This window comes from Mandrillus leucophaeus, unplaced genomic scaffold (assembly GCF_000951045.1).
Source record: "Mandrillus leucophaeus isolate KB7577 unplaced genomic scaffold, Mleu.le_1.0 Scaffold49, whole genome shotgun sequence".
Classification (NCBI taxonomy): domain Eukaryota; kingdom Metazoa; phylum Chordata; class Mammalia; order Primates; family Cercopithecidae; genus Mandrillus; species Mandrillus leucophaeus.
In genome coordinates, this window is record NW_012105253.1 from 4,851,623 (window position 1) to 4,868,242 (window position 16,620).

General features: G+C 37.8%; 1 protein-coding gene across 1 annotated transcript in view; it reads left to right on the forward strand.

Moving 5' to 3' along the window:
* DGKI (diacylglycerol kinase, iota) overlaps positions 1 to 16,620 on the forward strand; it is a 481,484-nt gene that overhangs the window by 141,697 nt on the left and 323,167 nt on the right. The window contains exon 2 of the mRNA XM_011995483.1: positions 16,252 to 16,360. The gene's annotated coding sequence lies outside the window, so the exon portion shown is untranslated. The remainder of the gene's footprint in view (positions 1 to 16,251; positions 16,361 to 16,620) is intronic.

The window sequence follows — 16,620 nt, forward strand, 5'->3', positions numbered from 1 at the left end:
TTTTTTTTTTTTTGTATTTTTTAGTAGAGACGGGGTTTCACTGTGTTCGCCAGGATGGTCTCGATTTCCTGACCTCGTGATCCACCCATCTTGGCCTCCCAAAGTGCTGGGATTACAGGCTTGAGCCACCACGCCTGGCCTGTGCTATGCACTTTTAAACAACCAGTTCTCACAAGAACTCACTGTCGTGATGACAGCTCCAAGAGGGATGGTATTAACCCCTGAGAAACGACCCCCATGATCCAGTCACCTCCCACCGGGCCCTACCTCTGACACTGGGGATTACAACTGAACATGAGATTTGGGTATGAACACAGATCCAAACCATATCAATGGTCAGTGCTGGGAGAGCTTTGTGGGTCAATGGAGCACACCAAAGCTACCATCAGTCCAAGACAATAAGCTCAATGTGCCCTTATGGCTTGCCAAGGCCAGTGATGCTGCCAACGTTATCCAGTCAGTTGAAGACACTGCCTTTTCCTTCTCTTTCCTTCTTCCAAAATGCTAGAGGAGTCCACACAGGTGAATAGAGGTACTTATGATAAGCAGACCACCCCACTCCCCAATTCAAAGCCACTTGTACCACAGGTCTAAGGGAGGAGTGGTGGCATTTAGAATTAGAAATGAAAAATGAAACAAGATCAAAATGAACAAGACTAACCAGCAGAAATCAAATGAGACTGTTAAGGGAGACTGTTAGGAAGGAGAGTTTTACCATGTCATGACTGGGGAAATAGTTGTTGGAAAATAAAGCTTTTTCTCATTCATAGTCAGTGAAGTTGAGAGTCCACATTAAACTATTGAAATAGTTCTCTCTGGAAGGTCAATAACCTACGACTGGGTCTTAGGAGAGAATTATTTAAAATAAGGGTGTTTTGGCCGGGCGTGGTGGCTCACGCCTGTAATCTCAGCACTATAGGAGGTCAAGGGGGTGGATCACAAGGTCAGGAGATCGAGACCATTCTGTCTAACACGGTGAAACCCCGTCTCTACTAAAAATACAAAAAAGTAGCCAGGTGTGGTGGCACGTGCCTGTAGTCCCAGCTACTCAGGAGGCTGAGGCAGGAGAATCGCTTGAACCCGGGAGGTGGAGGTTGCAGTGATCCAAGATCGTGCCATTGCATTTCAGCCTGGGCTACACAGCGAAACTCTGTCTCAAAAAAAATAATAATAAAAAATAAAAAATTAAAATAAAATAAAATAAAATAAATAAAATAAGGTGTTTTGGTACTTCAGTATACCACCCAGTCTTCGATTTCCTCTTCTAGGTAAACACTGTGGTATAAGACCTAACAATTTGTTTTAACTGGAACTAAAGTCCAAACTTCATATTTTCCCTTGGTGGTCTACATATTTCATCTGTGTAGCTATTTTAATGTACCTAGAGAACAAGGAAAAGGAAATACATCAAGAGTTACAGAAAAGAGGAGACCCCAGTGGTTTGTATCTTTGGGTAAAAAGGCCCTATAAGGGGGCATTGATGAATTGTGGTATAAACAAACCTTGATCCTGGCAATATAGTAGATAGCAAATAAGTACTTTCCTTTAAAAAAGATAAATATTTCTGAATATTGGCTAATCTGAGTAGTGATTCCACTATTAAAATTTAGTGTAAGACCTGAGTTTTATTAGAATAGCATGCTTGGTGCCTAGTAGGAATGCAATAAAAATTAGCTTACAAAGATGAGTTTCCAAATGATTGTTTTGTGGCTCATAAATAAAGATGCTTGTAAGTGTTTTTATTATTTTGCTCCTGACCCTCCCTCAGGGTTATATCTTTACTGCATGTTCCATATTTAATTTCATGATCACATTGAATATCGGAGAAATAAGAAACAAGTTATGTTCATGGATACTGACCTCCATTGTTTAATAATAATAGCTATCATTTCAATAAATATTTATTCTTTGTCTATTAGTTTACATGCCTTATTCTTTTTTGTAATTTTTATTAAGGCATATTTAAATGCAAGTTATGAGTTTTGCAAATGTGTACAATTGTATAACCTATATCTTTATTAAGATATCAAACATTTGCATCACCCCAGAGAGTTAACTTACGTGCCTTCCCAATCAGCCACCTCCCCTCCACTCAGCAACCACTGTTCTGATTTTTATTGCAATAGGTTAGTTTGTCTTGTTCTATAACTTTATGTATAATACATATACAATATTTTCTTTTTGTGTCCTATTTTTTTCAGTCAGAATAATGTTGCTGAGATTCATGCATGTTGTTGGAAGTATCTGTAGTTCATTCTTCTTTATTCCTGAGTAGTATTTCACTTTATAAATATACCGTAGTTTCTTTGATCCATTCTCCTGTTGATAGACAGTTGAGTTGTTTTCTTTTTTCTTTGCTAGTATGAATAAAGCTGCTATGAATATTTATATATAAGTTTTTATATCTAGGAGTGAAATTGCTGGGTCATATTGCATATTTATGTTTAAGTACATTAAAAACTGTCTAATAGTTGTCAAAGTGATTTACTATTTTGTACTTCCACCAACAATATATGAGAGTTCTTGTTCTTCCACATTCTTGCCAACATTTATTTTTCTGTCTTTTTATTTTAGTGAAATGAAATCACATTTCATTGTGGATTTACTTTACATTACCCAGATAGCTAAAGTATTGAGCATTTTTTTCTGGGCTTATTTTGCATATTTATAGATCTTTCTTTTGTGAAGCATCCACATAGAATTTCTTTCTTCATTTTTGATTGATAGTCATGCTGGATATAAAATTCTTGGTTGACAGTTATTATTTTTATTTCCTTTCAGCACATATAACATATCATCTCACTGCTTTCTTTCTGGTCTCCATATTTTCTGAAGAAGCCAGCCATTAGTGTTAAGGATGCCTTGCATGTGATGATTTATCTTCCTCTAGCTTCTTTCAAGATATTCTCTTTATTTTTTACTTTTGACATTTTGACTACGATGTTTCTAGATGTGAAGGTCTTTGAGTTTATCTTAGAGTTTGTCGAGGCTGTTGAAGGTATAGATTAATGTTTTTCTTCCCCCTCAAGATTGGGAACTTTCTGTCATTTCTTTAAATATTCTTTTTGCCCCCTTTTATTCTGCGATATCCATTATGAATATGTTGGTATGCTTGATGGTCTGCCACAGGTCTCTGAAGATCTGTTTTTTTCTTCATCCTCTTTTTTTTTTCCTGTCTCTCCAATTGTACAATTACAATTCATCTATCTTCAAGCTCACTGATTCCTTCAACTACAAACTTCAATCTGCTGTCAAGCACCGATAGTGAATTTTTGCTTCAGTTGTGATATTTTCAACTTCAGAATTTCTATCTGGCTCCTTTTCAATATTTTCTCTTATTGATATTCTCTGTTTGATAAGACATTGCTCTCACAGTATCCTTTAGCTCCTTAGACATGATTTATATTAATTAAGCATTTTTAATATAGGTGATTTTATTTATTTATTTAGAGACAGAGTCTCACTCTGTCACCCATGCTGGAGTGCAGTGGTACAATTACTGGGTTCAAGTGATTCTCCTGCCTCAGCCTTCTGAGTAACTGGAACGAAAGGTATGTGCCACCACACCCAGCTAATTTTTTTAAACCTTTACTAGAGATGGGGTTTCAACATGTTGGCCAGGCTGGTCACAAACTCCTGACCTCAAGTGATCCACCTGCCTTAACCTCCCAAAGTGCTGGGGTTACAGGTGTGATCAACTGTGTCTGGCCTGCAATTTAAAAAAAAAGTCTGATCTTCTCCAAAAACAGTTTTATTGATTGCCTCATTTCCTGTGTATGGATGATACTTTCTTGTTTCTTTGCACATCTCATAAAATTTTATTTAAAACAGGACCTTTTAAATAGTATAATGTGACAACTCTGGAAATCAGATCTCTTCTCTCCAGTGTTTGTTTATGTTGCTGATTGTTAATATTGTCATGCTGCTTGTTTATTGACTAATTCTGTAAAGTCTATTTTGTATGTTGTGTATGGCTACTGAAGTCTCTGGTTAGTTTAGTGGTCATCTAATGATCTAATTATTGGACAGATACTTTCTTAAATACCTGAGTACAGTAAGTGTCCCCAACTTTTTCAAGTGGCTCTGTATGAATAGTGGGGCATGTCTTCAACACTCAGGCATGGGTAAAATGGTTTACAACTTTGCATTGGCTTTCACTTCCTATTTGTGTAATGCCTCCCTTTTAGCCAGAAGTGAGACATTAGGGCCTTCTCAGATTTTCCCTGAGCATGTGTACAGTCTTATACACGGTTTGGATTTGTGTCCCCACCCAAATCGCATGTCACATTGGAGGAGGGGCCTGGTGGAAGGCGATTGGATCGTGTGTGTGGATTTCCCCCTTGCTGTTCTTGTGATACTGAGTGAGTTCTCATGAGATCTGATGGCTTAAAAGTGTATGGCGCTTCCCCATTCTCCCTCTCTCTCCTGCTGCTATGTGAGGAAAGTGATTGTTTTCCCTTCCGCCATGATTGTAAGTTTCTGGAGGCCTTCCAGTAATGCTTCCTGTTAAACCTGCAGAACTGTGAGTCAATTAAACCTCTTTTTTTCATAAATTACCTAGTCTCAGGTAATTCTTTATAGCAGTGTGAGAACAGACAGCCTTCTACCTGTGCATGGTCTTCTAAATTTTTAGGAATATGTTGAAACTTTCTGAAACAACATATGTGTACAGCTTAATTTCCAGCTTTTCCTTTTAAGATTTTTTACTTAGTTTCTTATTTGCCCCAGTTGTTATCATTATCTTAGGCCACCATGGTGTTAAAAATTCATGACTGTTTTCAACAAATGCCACTGGTGGAAGTGCTGAGTGGAGTCTGAGCCAGGTCAAAGAAAAACAAGCCATAGAATGGGGGTTTTCAGAGAATGTCAGACATGTCAAATTATGACAGTTGTCTGAGAATAGTTTTTTGGGAAGCTCCAAATGTATTTTGCCTTCTCCAGTGGCTGCTAGGCTGCTGGTTTTTACTGGGATCAAGGAGCTGTTGGTTTTCAGTGCTACTATGGAGCTGGGAGACAAGGATGGGGATAAGGCAACTTAAAATGCCACAAAAATCACTGTTCTTATTGGGGTTTAGTTATTTTTCGTGACCAAATGCTTCTCAGATTTCTTGAAAAATAATCTCAAGGGTTCTGAGGAAAACGATTTTGCCCATCCTTGCTGTTGTTTTTACTGCTTTTGTGGAGGAGCAGCTTTCCAGGGGTATGGCTCTGCTATTCCTGCTAGAGGCACAGAAATAGGAAGGAGGTGCTGAATAAGTAGAAGTATTGCATGACATGTCTTTTATGTCTTTTGGTAAGTAGATGTTAATTTTGATGTAGTTGAATTCATGAATTTCTTCTTTTATGGTTAGAAGTTTCTGCATCCTATTTTAAAAAAATCATTGCCAACTCCAAGGTCATTCAGTATTTTTTTTTTTTTTAGTGCTTTCTTTTAGAAGCCTTATAGTTTTAACTTCCAGGTTTCTATCTGTGATCTCTCTTGATGTATTATCTGTATAATGTGACATAGGGTCAATATTATATTTTCCCATGTAAATACCCTTTTTTTTCCTAGCATCTTGTCTTGAAAGGACCTTCTTCTCTCCATTGGATTGTTTTAGTACCTCTGTTGAAGTTGTACATGTGGGGGTCATTTTTGAATCTGTGTTATTTTCAATTGATCAAATGTCAATTCTTTCTTTAATAGTACATGTTCTAGATTTCTATAGCTTTACAGTAAGTCTTGAAATTGGGTAATGAAAGTCCTGCCTCCAACTTTTTCTCCTTTATCGAGGTTATTTGGCTATTTTATGTTTTTTTTTATTGCTATATAAATTTTTAAGTCAGCTGGATTTGGGTAAAGAGTATGTTGATTCTAAGTATCAGTTTGGGAAGATTTGATATCTTAGTATTAGTAGTACTGATCTTTCAATACACAAATATGATATGTTTATTTATATCTTTAATTTTTGTCAATGATGTTTTATAGTTTTCAATGTAAGGTCTTACAAGTATTTTATTGTATCTGTCCTTTAATAATGCATGTTTTTTTAGTGCTATTGTTAACAGTATTTTTAAATTTTTATTTTTTAATTTGTAGTTGCATATATACAAAAATACAGTTGACTTTTATATATGGTATCTGTACACTATGACTTCAAACTTATTCTGTAGAATGAGTTGATTTTTGCAGATTAGTTGGAATTTTATATAATCATGACATTTGCAAATAAAGATAATTTTACTTTTTCCTTCCCAATATGTATGCCTTTATTATTATTATTATTATTAACTTTATTTTCCCTCTCTTTTCACACTGGCTAGAACTTCCATTACAATGTTGAATAAAAGTGGTGAGGGCAGACTTCCAGATTTGTTTCAATGTTAGGGAGATGATACTCAGTTCTGTATCATTATGTTTGATGTTACTTACAGGTTTTTTCATATGTAATCTTTATCAGACTGAGGACATTTTGTTTCCTTATCATTTTTATTTTTTGCAAGTAGGCCTGCAGGATACATGTGAAGTGTTAGTCTAGTTAATGATGAGTTAGTTGCTAGGGAGGTAGGAGAAATTAAAAGAACAAGTATATCTGCAGGCCAAACTAGATGGGATGAAGAAAGACCATATAATAGGAATATAGACAAGCTGGGCTGTGTTGAAGAAACCAGACTTCTTTTTGTGGCTCTGCTGCCAACTTCCTATTAAACCTTAAATAAGACACTTTATTATTTTTGTTACGTATCTGAGACAGAGTTTCACTCTTGTTGCCCAGGCTGGAGTGCAATGGCATGATCTCAGCTCACTCTAACCTCTGCCTTCCAGGTTCAAGCAAGTCTCCTACCTCAGCCTCCCAAGTAGCTGGGATTACAGGCTCCTGCCACCATGCCTGGGTAATTTTTGTATTTTTAGTAGAGACGGGGTTTTGCCATGTTGGCCAGGCTGGTCTCAAACTCCTAACCTCAGGTGATCCACCCATCTTGGCCTCCCAAAGTGCTGGGATTACAAGCATAAGCCACTGTGCCCTGCTATGGCACTTTATTTTTTACCTAGCAGTAAAAGATATAGCTGAGAGCCAGGTTGATTTCAGAAAGAATTTGGTAGAGTTACAAATGTGTTTTAAAAATTTGAAAAATGAGAAATGTAAGAAGAGATTGATAAGGCTGGACTTCCTTTATCTGCTATAAAAAAGGCTGAGATTTAAATTTTTTAATGCTACTTTTAGTTCACTACACCAGGACAACCATTCATCTGCTCTTTTGTCTCTGGGTACCTTCACATCCCTTTTCTCCAAAACCACATGCTCTTGATTTCTTTAACTATATTGCAGGTCTTGAGATCAGGTAATGCTGTGTTCCCTAGCTCTAATTTTAAGTAATTATTTTGCTAAAGTATCTTCATCTGAATCATCTGGGATGAATTCTCTTTCCTTCCAGGACCTTCACATCACTGATACAAATTGGCGGTGTGTCTCCTCAACACATAGGTGTGCTCTGGGGTCTTCGTAGGCTTAACCGTTGTGCCTAGGGCTGACATCGAAATAAGTAGTTAGGTCTTTGCCTCTCACCACAGACCTCCCATTATATCTATGACACTCTGAATTACAGCTTAGGAAAATAATTTTAACTACTTTGAATGTCATTTGACTCCATTCCTTAGGATCATGCAGGATTTTTTCATTTTTATGAACCCCTTTTGAGAACACAGATAGCCTTATGAGGGACAGTTGCCTTCAGTTGACAGCCTTGGGTGGGGGTTATCTAGTCAATGATACCATCAGTTTTGCAAGATTGTGGTTGTGATAGTATAAGCATCCAGGTGAAGTTGAAGCGGGGGGAAGGGACCAAGTGTGCTAGCATCGAAATTGGGAGTGGGATGCTAATGATACACTTTTCTTGTTGTCAGTTTTACTGGGAAGAGCCCTGTGGAAATTTAAATCCTTTCCCCTAAAATTTCTTTGAAGTCCCAAAAGGCTTATGTTCTTAAGGTTATTTCTGTTCCCAGGCTAATGCTTTTCCTAAATTTGTTCAATTCTGGATTATCTTTTTATCTCAGTAGGCAAAATCTATTCTGTATTCATTGACCTGGATATAAAATTCAGCTCCTTCTCCAATTTCCATATTCATTAGACCTCACTGCCTTTAAGACAAGAAGTAGACTTCCCTGAAGATACAAGTCCAGGTGGGAAATATGGAGGAGACAAAGGAGGCATTTCCATGACAGCGTACAACAACTTCCAATTGAGCATTAGACTGTGTTCTTAAAATGCTCTTTATTCACCCTATACCAGGACATTTGCCTGGATGTTTATGCCCCCTCTCAATTCTAAAATCCTAATCCCCAAGGTGATGGTGTCAGGAAGTGGGGCCCTTTGAGAGGTGAATAGGTCTTGAGGGTGGAGTCTGCATGAATGGAATTAGTGTCCCTTTAAAAGAGACCCAAGCAAGCATGTTTGCCCCTTCCTCCATGTGAATTGAAATGATACCTTCTATGACCAGGAAGTAGACCCTCAGTGGGCATTGAATCTGCTGGCATCTTGATCTTGGGCTCTCCAACCTCCAGAACTGTGAGAAATAAATGTCTGTTGTTCATAAGCCGCCCCGTCTATGGTGTTTTGACATATATATCAATAATGATATATATGGTGTTAGATATATATAGAGCTATATATATATAGATCTAACTATATATATAAAACTACATAAGGAATTCTGATTAATAGTTTGAACCATGAGTAGTGAGAATAAAATTATTCTAAATTTTGACAAGGGAAATGGTTGTTTTATTTTTTAAGATGTTATTTTACTGGAGCATGTTCTAATTAGCCTCCTCCAATAAAAGCAGAACCTTTTTATTTAGTAATTGAGTCTCATCTGATACTCTGGGGTACTATAATTTTGTTGTTTCTGTATACTTGATTATTATTAATAATCCAAAACTGATAGAGGTGCTGATGGTTTATGTTTCTGGAAGGCTAGAAGTTAACCTGTGAAAAGCTGATGTTCTATGATTTTATAGGCTAAAAGAGAAGTTAATGCCACAGAGGTTAAGATCTTATTAATTCATAGAGTGTGAATTACTCTTACATCTAATTTAGCAGTAGTTTTAAGCATTTCTTTCCTGACTTTTATAAATCTCGATTTCTTATTTATACTTTGAATTTGCATTTGTCTTCTCTACTTGTTACTTTACTAATGCGTTAAATAAAACTTGGCCAGATGCTCACTACTATGTGTATGAGAATGATGTTTTTCATGGGAATGTGTTTAAGTATTATTAGTTTATAAAGGGTAGCATTATCATGGGAAGGCACCCAAGGTTTCATGGGGGCAACTGGAAAAGAGAAGTCAGCATTTTGAAGTTAGCCAAACCCTATCATGCTAAATTCAAACTTCGGGTGTGGTTTTGAAGTATTTGTATTTGCTAGGGTTGCCATAACAAAGTACTACGCATTGAGTGGTTTAAACAACCAAAATTTATTGTCTCAGAGTTCTGGAGGCTGGAAGTCCATGATCAAAATGTCGGCAGGGTTGGCTCCCTCCAGGGGCTGTGAGGGAGAATCTCTCCTGCAGCTGCTGGTGGTTGCTGGCAATCTTCAGTGTTCCTTGGCTCATAGAACACTTCCTTGGCTCATCACCCCAATCTCTGCCTTCATCTTCACATGGCTTTCTCCCTATGTGTGTGTCTGGGTCCAAATCTCCCCTTTTTTATAAAGACACAGTCATATTGGGTTAGGGCCCTGTCCTTATGACCTCATCTTAACTTGATGACCTCTGTAAAGACCCTATCTTAAAATATGGTAACATTCTGAGATACTAGGAATTGGGACTTCAACATAGGAACTTTGGGGAGACACAGTTCAGCCCATAACAGTATGATTACTTTTTCTCCATTCTCAAGGATTACTTTTTCCCTCAAGTGATACCATAAGGAGAAGAATGTCTTAAACTCTGGAGAGAATCTCAGTTAAGTCATCTTACCATGTTTTAAAATGAGATTTGTTGCCACATCCCACGCCAAGCCTGTACCAGTATTGCCTTATGGATGTGGTTAGGAAAGATTACACTTGGGAAGTAAATCCTGTCTGAGAGATGAGTTCACAAGTTCTCAGGGGCATTTAGCTGCCAGGCCATTTTTTACACATTAAACAGAAAAAAGAAAAAGTCTTTTGGGCATTGCATTTATTTACGTGAATATAATAAATACTTCCAATGGCATTTGGATTGCATGTTTGCACGTGTTTAATATGTTGGTAAATCTGAGGAAAGTGCACAGTGCTTTCTGATTTTGTATTAGGAAGATGGGTGAGGCAGGGAAGAGGAATGATTCCTTAGGCAACCATGGAATTATTTACTGACTAAAAGAGGAAATCTTCTGTTTGAATAACCCCTTTGAACTGCCTGACACGTGGTGGAAGCTTGTCAATGTTTGTTGAATGAACAGAAGTGTCCAGGGAACTTAGACTATTTGAGAGCAATCAAAAAGCATATATTTATTCAGAGATTTACCATGTACCTAGCTTTGGCTGATGCTGTGGGGGCCTGCTGATGGGTGTACGAACAATAATAGCAGCAACTGTCATTTGTGCTTACTCTGTGCCAAGCATCTTGCACACATTTTTTTTCCACTATTCTCTGAGTTAGGCACTATTTTTATTTTACATATAAGGAAACTGAGGCTAAAAGATATCAAGCTATCTATGTTAATTGATAAGGTAAGGTGTGTGCTTTACTTCTGCACTCCAATCAATGCCTACTAAACATGTCCTCTTGCTGGTAGAAGTTTGCATTCTTGTTCTAGAGATAGGAAATTTATAATTAGGGCAATTAGAAAAGTAGTATAGAAAAGGTGAATTTTTATAGTATGTCTGGTTTGCTATGTATATGTGTACTGTCAGCATTTTATGAAAGTCTCAGGTTGTGAAATGGTTAAGTATATAACTTCTGGAGTTAGATGCCTGCGTTCAAATCTTACTCGGACCTCTACTTACCTGAGTGTCCTTGGACATGGAGCTTACGTGTTCTCCATAAGCTCCATTGAGAACATTTATTATTTAAAAAATGGGAAATTTATTATAAAATAGGGATCATACCTTATTATTGCGAGGGATACATAAAATATGTAAAATGATTCAGTGCCTGGCAAAATGTATTTTCTGTTCAAATGTAAGCTTCTCAAAGGTGGCAGTGATTTGTGTCTGTTTTATTTGTTCTTGTATCCTACACATTTAGAACAGTGCTTGGCATCAAATAGACATTTGGTAAATTCATTGTTGAATGGATATATTTCAATATGTAAATGCCTGAGCTTAGTCACATTAACAGACATAATAAAGTAGTCAGATGTTTGCACATCTATGTGGAACAGTGGTTCGTAGCCGGGATACACATTAGAAATACCTGGAGGGCTTTGAATGGACTGCTTCTTAAACCCCATGGTAGGCAAAGGTTGAGTACCAATGTTGGAGAATCACTGTGAAGGTAACAAACATAGAATAATACTGGTATAGTATGTTGAAGATTCAATACCGAAAGTGATTTTCTGAATGACTCCAGGGGATGAGTTTCTTAGGAAACAGAACATAGCCTTTGGTTCAATAGTAATTGCATCCTTCAACATTTCAATGTACATTAAAATAAAAAAAAATACTTTGAGTTCATATATAATATGGAATAGGATTTAGGCTCAAATAGTTATACATGGTTTGTTCCCTGACATAAATCACTGGTGAAGTTTGTGTGGGGCCTGGGACAATTTTTTTATTGTGTGGGCTATCCTTCGCATTGTAGACATCTTGTCTAAGTCAACCAAAAAGCATTGTGAGCTGCTTTGAATATAAGCAAAGGTAGTGCCCATATGGTGTAAGAAAAAAAACAACAACACACAAGGTGATTAAGAACTCTCTTGGGGAATCAAACCAAGACACTGAGTAACTTCTTAGACAGCTGGTTCCTTTTCTAGAACAACAGGGTAAGTTCACCAGTCTCTAATGTGTCAATCTTTAGGAGGTGTTCTGGATAAAAGACTTCCTGATTCTCTGGTGCTTTTCTGCTCTGCAAGAAGAATCCTGATTCTGTTCTCACGTGCAGCATCACCCAGAGAGGGAGCTGGCAAATGGGGATAGATAGAAAATGGGAGCCACATAAACCTACAATCAGACCGAAACTGGAACCAGAGGAAATTGAGAGAAATTTGCAAAATGGGTAATTAAAAAAGGGTATCTCTGGCTAAATAACCACTTAGTTGCTTGTTTTCCATAAATTTTTAAATTTACATTTATGAAGAGTATATGCCACATGTTTCATTAAACACACTGTAAAAATGTTAACACTATGATATGCCCTTTACGAGTATGGCAAAGGGATTCCATTTTAATGTTGACCACACAAAGCCGTTTTGATGTCTCTCAGGCTTCTTAACACTGGATTCTACCTTATTTGCATTTATTTTTAAAGAGCTGCTTTGAAGGATTTCTGACTCAGGCAAGAATATCACTGAAATGTAAGGCCTGGGATATAATTCAAATCATCCTAATCCGGTTTCTCAACCCTTGATCTAATCAGCAAGCTGTTTTGCTTAGCTTCTTGGTCAAGTTCATTCATTCACTCAGAAAGCGTTTCTTGAATATAGACTGTGTCTACCCCAGGGCTGGAATGTAATAAGATTAGTAGATGGATTGAGCCCTGTCCTTTAGGAGTTTATAGTCTTATTGAATGAAGTGAAGAAAATAATATGATGCTATTTAAAATGTATAATGGCTTTTACATTTTGAATATGTTAGAGCTCTTTCAGGTAATTGATATTAACTTTGACATTGTATTATTGAAACTGCATTATAGTATATTTTCTTTTCACATCTATTTCACAGTTAATATCACAGTTCTTTTCAAAGAAGCATTTGTGATTACCACCATCCCCTATGAAGAAGCATTGTTGTGAAATTAATAGAAAGAATCATTGGCATTTCATGGTTTTGCTGACCGTGGGCTTGAGAGGATTCTGAGCAGAAGGAAAGCACAAGTTGAAACCCCATTGATTTTTTTTAATAGGAACAAATTGCAGCATAAAATTACTGCCCCCTCATCCCACTCCCAACCACACACCAAGTTCTACCAGACTCTTAAGTGTCATCATCTACCACCAAAATAAATTCAAATAGAAAAATAACTTTCACTAACTTTTATTTGAGGTCTGAGATATAATAAAACTATTTTCTTATTTTGGAAGAAAATGTGTATACATGTATGAATTATTGGAGAAAAGGATTTTCTCCCATGGTTATTTAAAAGAATGGAAAGTTCTAATCAGAAATTATTTCCTACACCCTGTTGTACCTAAATATATTTTTCTATTTGTATGTCCTTTTGTGAGGGCAATTAGAGTTACAAACTGGCAGCCACTTTCATGTTTTTTACTTATTTTTTCTCCTAATTAATATTTATATGTATAGACATAAAACCAACCTTAAATTTGTATCCACAAAGAGAAATACATGATCAACAAAAGGCTTTACTTGTTTCTTTTCCCAGGCTAGAAAAGAGTGTGATTTGACTGTAATTTCATTCAGGGTTAAATGTTTGTATGTCTCTTATCGTATAGCCACACTGTCTTTCAGAGGCACACGTGGCTTGCATCCTTGAATCCTAATTAGATTATTTCAGCAATTGACTCCTCCTGGCAGTCCTAATTAGGAAGAGTAACCAGATTTTGGTGGTCAGAGTCTACAAGTTCAGATGAGTTAAACTCATTTGTCTTCTGCTTTCTACTGGTGCCTGACAGTAGAATTTTATTTTCTCTCTTAAAAAAATTTTTTTTTAATCAAAACTGTCTGGAACAGTTAATGAAAAAATGAAAGATCTGTGTTTTTCTCATTAAACCAAGATTTAGGAATTCTTCAGCCATTCTAAGAGTTTGCACCTGGGTATTTTTTTTTTTGTAAGGACACTTAATTTAGGTTGTGGTGACTGTTAAGGAATCAAATGTAGAACCTGTGTATTCTGACTCTGCAGAGATCTGATTTTCTTATGATGAAAACTGTAGCTCAGAGTCCCCATACAGAGCCCTTCAAAGCCAGAGAAAATCCTAATAAAAATGCTAAAGAAGTTCCTTCAACATAGGTGGAGGAAAACTGTTTTGAGATGAAAGATCACTGTGTAAGATTCTCCCACTGTTACTTTCTTATTGCTCGATGATATGGAATATGCTTTGGGGTGAGGGGCCGAAATTGATGTTGCTAATTGTTTGCCTTGGTGAAAGTGAGGAACAAGAATATTGTGTCATCATTAAAGGCCTCCATCTTCATAATGACCCTTTCGGGGATTATATAAAACAAGTACATTGTCTGCTACCCAGTGGGAACTTTTGAAAGTAGGCTACCAGCAAGCTCGATGTGATCACTTCCAACTACTGAAGACCTACCCACTATTTCTGGGACTTCCTGTATAGGAATATAAGAGACTTAAAAAAAAACAAAAAAACAAAACCAAAGGTCTAGACACTTGCTGAGCTCTCTGACATACTTGGTAATTGATTAATGGTTGCACAGTCCTGGATTCGTTACTGGCTTCTGCTCAGCGTTTCCTTGGGCTTGGGGACTACTGTTCATCTTGCTCAACTTTACCAATTATTTTTTTGGAGGGGGTTTGCAGAGGTCACTGAGCAGGACGGAAAGACTACGTGCCCTTCAGGGCGCAAGAAAGCTTTTAAAGTCTGCCCCTGTTCCTTCCCCTTTATATGGGGCAAGTTTCTTTTCCTTTGGGGTCTCATTTGTGATGGAATTCACCACAGATCTGGCCACCACTGCTTTCCTTTTCTACATTCCACTGTCCGGAGCCTTGTTCTTCTCTGTAGTCCGTGGGGTTGGGAAGTCTGAGGATCTGGGCCTTCTGGGGATCCAGGGTGTCTGCAGGCCTCATCTCAGAGATGGCAGATTCTTACTGCAGTTTTCAGGTCATATGAGAGAGACTAGCTGAAGAGAGCCAAATGAAGATAAAGTAAATAATGAAATTGCTGATGTTTTCTTTAGAGTGCCCCTTGATGGGCTTTGGAAAGTTGTGGTCCCAGCTGTCTAAATGTACATGTTCCCACAGAGCAAAGTTTAAGAACTCTAGTGCACAGAAGAGAACCTTAGGAGTGTGTGTAAATGCAGCTTCCCATGCCTCACCCTCGAACTGATTCAGGACTCAGAGTTGCAGCATCACAAGACCCTCCTGATTCTATTTCAGGTACTTCTCAGATCACACTTAGATACTATTGTTGAGGAAAAGCCCCTCGCCCTTCTATGGAGCGACTTAGTTAAATCACAAATCAGAGCTCAAGTTTAAGCTCTAGACCCTTGTGAGACATTTTTCGTGAGGCCGTTCAGAAACTGAACTTCCACGATTCCTGATGATCCCACAGATCTCCCTAGGTGATCCCTGCTTTTTTTTTCTTCTTGCTGTTCTTATTCTCACCACTATGCTCTAACTGCTCCTCCCTTCCCTTTGCCCAGCAGTGATCATATGTGCTTTGCTAAAGTAGCCCCTCTTGTTTCATTTCTTTGCAGATCAGGGATGACTATTCCAACCTCTCCCAATTCATACCCTCCTTTCTGACCTGAATTCTGTTATGATCCACTCGACAAATCTAACATCTAATTAGCGTTTAGGCTATATCTTATTGTGGGTCTTGGTAAGATATTGGATGTGCAATTTCTTGGCAGATGCAAAGCAGTCTTTTCCCATTTAGAACCTCAAGCTCATGTAGTCCTCTGCAGGGGTAAGGAGGATAGGGAAAGGATGATATTCTTGAGAGGAAAGCAAAATAACAATGAACTTTCAGCTGTAACCAGCTTAGAGAGTACTTTGCCAGCAAATGGAGGAATTTCAGTAGGAGACCTCACGAACCCATTTTTCTTGCTTTTAGTCTCTGGCAGTCTTAAAGTTGTTCAAGTATGGTCAATGCCCAAACCCTAGGTCTTTTTCCATAAATGAAGAGTCAAGACCTTTGTTCTTTCCCTCTACTCTGAATAGAGGATTACATTTTAATTTTTGGTTCTGAAGCATTATTTCCCCACAGTGGTCCCCTCGGCCTCCCTGTCTTTTGGGACTTGCCACCATCTGTTGACACCATGCACTTTAGAGAGGTATATTCCAATACATTGGTAAAGATTTTCAGATGTGGAAGAGGCTAACTCAGGCATTGTTTCTACCCCATGGGAAATTTTGAGCTCTGTATGAGATTCTGATGTTGGTTTTTCTTTGTTTTTGTTTTTGTTTTTCTTCTTGCTGCAGGAAAGCAATCTCCCGGGCAGGCCTCCAGCATCTGGCTCCTGCACATCCCCTCAGCCTTCCTGTGGCAAATGGTCCAGCCAAGGAGCCCAGAGCGACTTTGGACTGGAGTGTAGGTGTCGCCTTTTTCATTTAAACATCACTTCAGTGCATGTTTTGTGTCTCTCATTCTCAGGATTCCTCTAGCTACAAGGAAGACTTGCTTAGTAATTTTCAACATTGCCCGCTGACCTGTCCTCAGATACCTTAGCTGTAGCTCCATTTCCAAACTCCTATGAGCATCGCTCCTTTATATGAAGTCAGATGTGTTCAAGACTAAGATAAAAGCTTCCTGAATCATTTGAAGTACTACTGCAGCTGTAAGATTAAAAA